The sequence below is a fragment of the Hyla sarda genome, unplaced genomic scaffold (assembly GCF_029499605.1).
Source record: "Hyla sarda isolate aHylSar1 unplaced genomic scaffold, aHylSar1.hap1 scaffold_1858, whole genome shotgun sequence".
NCBI classification, from domain to species: domain Eukaryota; kingdom Metazoa; phylum Chordata; class Amphibia; order Anura; family Hylidae; genus Hyla; species Hyla sarda.
In genome coordinates, this window is record NW_026608508.1 from 1 (window position 1) to 6,227 (window position 6,227).

Sequence of the window (6,227 nt, forward strand, 5' to 3'; positions counted from 1 at the left end):
TAAAAATGCTCTAGAAGCTAAAGTCGCAGAAATGTCACACATATTTGGCCTGCAACTTTCTGTGCGACAAATTCAGACAGGAAAAATCAGTATAAATCCTTAGAAAATTATCCCCCAGTGTCTCCATCTGCTGGCGGTATTGAATAAGCATTGCTGCACTGATGGGGTATGCATTAGACGAAAAAAAAGAAGAAAAAGAAGAATAATACGCCCAGAAAAGAGGCGAAAAGGAGAAAAACGTAAAAAAACGTGAAAAAAAAGTAAGAGGAAGAGAAGGGAAAAAAAGGTGGAAATGGGTTTAAAAGTGATTTCGGCGGAGAAATATATATATATATATATATATATATATATATATATATATGCGCACACACACACATAGATATAAACGTATTCTCCGTTGAGATATTGCAGCCGCTGCTGTGTCCAGGCCCAGGAGCCTTAGCACTGTGCTGTGATGTCACTCAATACCACTGACATCACTAGGTGTAAACAACATCTCTCCTTTGCTGTGTATGTGACTATGGAGCTGTTTGGTGATGTCGTCTATTACGGCCTTCATAGAAGCAACAGGAGATTGTTGCATCCATCTTGAACCCTCAGAACTACAGTGCTATGATGTCACTCACTTCCACAGGCCTTGCAGAGTGTAAACAACAACAACCCAGCTTTGTTGTGTATGTAACCAAAGGGATTTGTGATGTCACCTAGAACCTTCACAGCAGCGACAGCTTTATGAGGAGCATCAGCACTGCTCTGCCTGAGCAGAACCATCACCGCCATAGGTTGTCAAATAACCCGGATTTAACCCACACAGGTAAGTCCAATGGGGTGCAGGCATGTCCTCTATGCTTACAGCTTCCCGTGGGTGTTGGTTTGATACCGTTTGGGGACAGCCAAGGAGGCATCTGCAGGCAACAAAGGTAGGTGTGTGCTTGTGTGTGTGTTTCCTATGCAGATCCTAAGCCCAGTGTCACATGCAAGTAGGAGGAGTAAGAAGGGTTCCTGGCAAATCCGGGTTATGGATTGCATTTAAAAAGGCCCCGTGGGAGTGCAATGGGCCCCTGTCTTGCTGCTTAGCAATAATGGTATGGGTTTAGGTTCTGCTGTGTGTACTGGTGGTTGACTGCCCCCCAGCCCAGAGTGTGCATGGAAAATTGTCTGGCAGCCTCCCTGACAGCAAGCAGTGATAGTGCCCATGAAGGGGACCTTGTTGGGCCCGCCCCTTTCACGGTTATCGCTTCTCGGCCTTTTGGCTAAGATCAAGTGTAGTACCTGCAAGTGGTCTGTGGTCGTCAGACTCAACAAGAACCCTGCTTCTCCAGACGGACTACAGCACCTGCCAACGACATTTTCCTTGGGCAACTCCACAGGACTTATCTTCTACCCGGACATGCCGCAGACCTGCAGGAGATGTGGCAAGATGGGCCACGAGGGCAAGGACTGTACGGAGGATGCCTGCAGGTATTGCCGTGTGACAGGTCACACGACCAAGGACTGCCCCAAGAGCAAGACCTGCAACCTCTGCGGACTGGCAGCCCACAGCTACAAGGACTGCCCCCAGAGGGAGAGAACATGGGCATCTGTGGCAGCGAGAGCACCGAAGCCAGCCCCAGCTCCGGAGCCAACACCACGGATGGCCAAGCCGACCAAGGAGGGTAAGAAGGCGAAAGCCACCACCCCTGCCCCGTCCCGCCCCTCCCCTGCCCCTCCCGCCCCATCCCCTGCCCCTCCCGCCCCATCTCCTGCCCCATCCCGTCCCACCCCTGCCCCATCCCGTCCCACCCCTGCCCCATCCCGTCCCACCCCTGCCCCTCCTGCCCCATCCCGTCCCACCCCTGCCCCTCCTGCCCCATCCCGTCCCACCCCCGCCCCTCCTGCCCCATCCCGCCCCACCCCTGCCCCCCGTACCCCACCCCGGTCCACCACTGCCCCCCGTACCCCACCCCGGCCCACCCCTGCCCCGTCCTCCCCTGCCCGGCCCACCCCTGCCCCGTCCTCCCCTGCCCGGCCCACCCCTGCCCCGTCCTCCCCTGCCCGGGCACTCTCTCCTGCCCCCCGCCCCACCCAGCCTCCTTTCTCTCCTGGCCCAGCAGCACCTAACCCCCCTCCAGCTGCTGGTGCCCGCCCTTCGGAGGACTTTCCTGTGCTTCCTCCCCCAGGTACCATACAGAGGAAGAGGAAAGGAAGGGACAACGTATCAGAAGAGTCCCACAAAAGAAAGATAATCGAGACCTGCGAAACCCCTCAAGCTTCAGATGAGGAGGAGGAGATGGAGCAGGTCTGCGAGAGCCCTGAGGCTTCAGAAGGAGAGGAGGTGATGGAGCAGGCCCAAGTGGAGCAGGTCCAAGCAGAGCCAGTCCAAGCTCAATCTATGGAGGAGCTGCTGCAGGACCCAGAGGTTAAGAAAATCCTGGACACTCCGTCCAACACGGTCTACGACGAGTTCTTGGAAGGGCGCTACGAGAAGCCACACGAGCCGACAGGCGCCAGAGAAGAGGACCCGTCCGACCAGACTGGTAACTAGTATCAGAACTAACCTCTCTTTTTTATTCCCATGGCTGATCTCAACATCTTCTGCATTAATGTGAGGAGTATTAGAGCTTGGTTTAGATTCCAGACTGTTCTTACGTTCTTAGATTCCCAGAGGTGTGATGTTTACATGTTGCAGGAATGTGCTTTGTCTGCTTCTAGGTCTTACAACCATCTGGCCAGGCAGTGGCCTCACGGCCCTTCCTACTGGTCTGGTGGGGGCGACAATAGGTCTGCGGGGGTGGCCATCCTGATCAGGGGAGGTAACTTTGCACTTGATTCCGTCCGGGAGCTCGTCTGGGGCAGACTTCTTGTCGCAGACGGTTCCTGGGCGGGTGAGCCCGTGCGGCTCATCAACGTGTACGCCTCCCCTGAGAGGGATGTCCGACTGGAGGTTCTCCAGGCCCTGCGGGCTGAACTCGCCACCACTAGGGCAGTAGTGTTGGGTGGTGACTTCAACTGCCCCATTGAGGTGGACGGGCGCAGTTCTGGCACATCCGCCAACCTGGACGTGACGTCTAAACTGCTGATTGAGATGGTGACGGAGGCATCCTTGCAGGACGTTGTCGGGTCCGTCGGGAACGGCTCCGTAAACTATACGTGGAGCCGCCCCGATGGCTCGCTCCGTTCTCGGATAGACTTCATCTTCACTTCGAGAGCAGTCAGAAAGGTGTCGTACTCTATGGTCCCCTGCTTCTTCTCTGACCACAGGGCCATTCGATTCCGGGGGACTCTGGGCCATGGATTCCCACCTGGCCCAGGCTCCTGGAAGTTGAATTGTGCCCTGTTGGAGCAGAGGGAGGTCATGGAGGAACTTAGGGATGCGTACCTTGTATGGCGATATGACAAATGTCTGTTCAAGTGCATCAGCGATTGGTGGGAATATGTTAAAGTCGAATTCCGTTGTTTCTTTCAGGCAAAAGGCAGACAACAGGCGTGTGCGAAGAAGTGGGACTTGAGGAAACTGCAGCGCGAGCTGCGGTCCCTGCAGGACCTGCTCCAGTGTGGCTGGGACGTCAGGGAGGAGCTGGAGGAGACCAAAAAGAGCTTGAAAAGGCACTTTGAGGAGGAATCCAAGCGAATCGTCTTTCGTTCCAAGGTGGAGAACCTGGAGAAGGGTGAGAAATGTAACTCTTTCTTTTTCAGGAAGCTCCATGCCGGCCACACGCCCCTGACTGAGCTACGAGATGAGACCGGACACATGAGGAGCGGCAAGGAGGAAGTGATGGGGGTCGTCCACGACTTCTACAGCAACCTCTACGCCCCCAAGTCATCCGACCCCGAAGCCGCCGAGAGGTTCCTGTCAGGTGTCACTAACGTTGTTGATCCCGCAGGTGCGGCGGCTATGGACGATCCCTTGACGGTGGGGGAGCTGCTCTCTGCCGCTAGATCCTTTAAGCCCGGCAGGACCCCGGGCAGTGACGGTCTCCCGGCCGAGCTCTACGTAGCGCTGGGTGACCTGATCTGTCCGGACCTGTTGGAGGTGTACGAGGAGATGGTGGTGGGGGGCAGAATGCCTCCGTCGTTGAGGGAAGGGATGATCACGATCTTGTATAAGCGGAAGGGGGAGAGATGTGACCTGAAAAACTGGCGTCCCATCTCTCTCCTGAACGTGGACTACAAGATCCTCGCCAAGGTGCTGGCCAACAGGCTGAAACCTGTCATGGGGCAGATCGTCCATCCGGACCAGACCTGCAGCATTCCTGGCCGCAGGATTGCCGACAGCCTTGCCCTTGTGAGAGACACGGTCCATTACATCCAGGACCGCGGGGGCCGCGCCGCCCTGGTCAGCTTAGATCAGGAGAAGGCGTTCGACCGTGTCTCCCACGCATTCATGGACAGGGTTTTGCGCAGGCTGGGTCTGGGGAAGATGTTTTGCTCTTTTGTTAACGTTATGTATTTTGACATTTACAGCACGGTGTTGGTGAACGGCTGGAAGACTGACCCCTTTTCCATTCTTTCAGGGGTTAGACAAGGCTGCCCTCTTTCACCTCTCCTTTTTGTTTGTGTTATAGAGCTCTTCGCTGAGACTATCCGGCAGAATGGAGAGATCAGAGGGATCACCGCACCAGGACCAGATCGCCACGAGGTCAAGTGCTCGCTCTACATGGACGACGTGACCGTCTTCTGCGCTGACCAGCGTTCGGTGACTGCACTCGTCCAGACCTGCGAGGACTTCGGCAGAGCTTCGGGGGCAAAAGTCAACTGCGGGAAGTCGGAGGCCATGCTCTTCGGGGAATGGCACCTGGCTTCTCCCGCCCCCTTCCCCTTTGCCGTTAAGCCGGACTTCATTCAAATTCTTGGAGTCTGGTTCGGGAAGGAAGGAGCGGCCCTTAAGTCTTGGCAAGACCGACTAGGAAGGATAAACTCGAAGATCGGACTGTGGAGCTCCAGAAAGCTCACGATGGAAGGCAAGGCACTTGTCCTGCGGAGTGAAGTTTTGCCTGTGCTCCAATATACCGCACAGGCCTGGCCTCCCCATACCACCGTTTGCAAGGCCATCACCCGGACAGTGTTTGGCTTCGTCTGGGGCAAAATGGACAGAGTCAAGAGGACCGTGATGTACAAGGAACCCCGCAAGGGTGGGAAGGGAATACCCGACATCCCCGCTCTGCTGAGGGCCTCCTTTGCATGTGTCACGGTGCAGCGGACTCTTGTAGAAAAGACTGGCTCAGCGGGCAGGTCCATGTCTCGCTTGCTTCTCATGCCCCTCTGGAGACAGCTGGGCTGGGACAAGTGGGACAGCTCCATCCCTTACAACTGGAACACTCCCTGGTTCTATGGGGATGTTGTCCGGTTTGTGAGGGAGCACCAGCTGGAAGGACTGAAACCAGACCTATGGAAGCCAAAGACAATCCACAAGCTCATCCGAGCTAAGGACTCGACCGAGCTGGTTCCGGGACTCCCCGCAGCCACTGCAGAGACAGTTTGGAACAATGTGGCCTCAAAGCGGCTTACCAATGGACACAAGGACTTGTCGTGGATGGCCGTCATGGGAGGTCTCTCTCTCAGGTCATTCATGCATGCCCGCAACCTGTGCAAGACCCGGTACTGCCCCCGTTGCCCCTACGTGGAGGAAACATCTTTCCACGTGTTTTGGCAGTGCCCCTTTGCACAGGGTCTGTTGGACGCCCTAGAACAGGAACTCAGAGACTCAGTGCCCAGGAGCTGCCTATCGTACCATTCGGTGCTTTACGGCCTGTTCCCTGGGACCCACGACGTGGAGGCCATCCAGGAGGCCTGGCGCCTTATGAACTGTTTTAAGGACGCAGTGTGGCTCTCCAGGAACCGCCTCGTGATCAACAGGGAAAACATGTCCGTCCGGGACTGCCGCAGGTTCATCAAGAACCTGCTTAGAGACTATTCCATCTTGGACAGCTCGGCCGTTGATGAGGAAGAAGAGGAGTGAAGACCCCTCTCCTTCTCCCATGTCTCCCTGAAGATACAGCCCAACAGTTTGGCCCTGTGATCCGCCCCCTCCCTACCCCCACATAGTCGCCCACACCCCTACCCCGATCACAGATTGTATTATTTGGTTTTTGTTTGATCTCTTGTGCTTTTCTATTGCAGGATTGAGCTGAATGTTAGAGTAGCATGGTGTGCGATGTATAGCTTAGGGAACCTTTGCTGTGTATTGTACTATCATGCTTTGTGTGACTGTAATTTATTGTACGACTTGTAATGACTGAACGGAAAAT

At 55.3% G+C, this 6,227-nt stretch overlaps 1 pseudogene; it reads left to right on the forward strand.

The window, feature by feature from the left end:
• Positions 1 to 1,233: 1,233 nt before the first annotated feature.
• Positions 1,234 to 1,314, forward strand: LOC130315067 (U2 spliceosomal RNA; annotated as a pseudogene).
• The last annotated feature ends 4,913 nt before the right edge of the window (positions 1,315 to 6,227 follow it).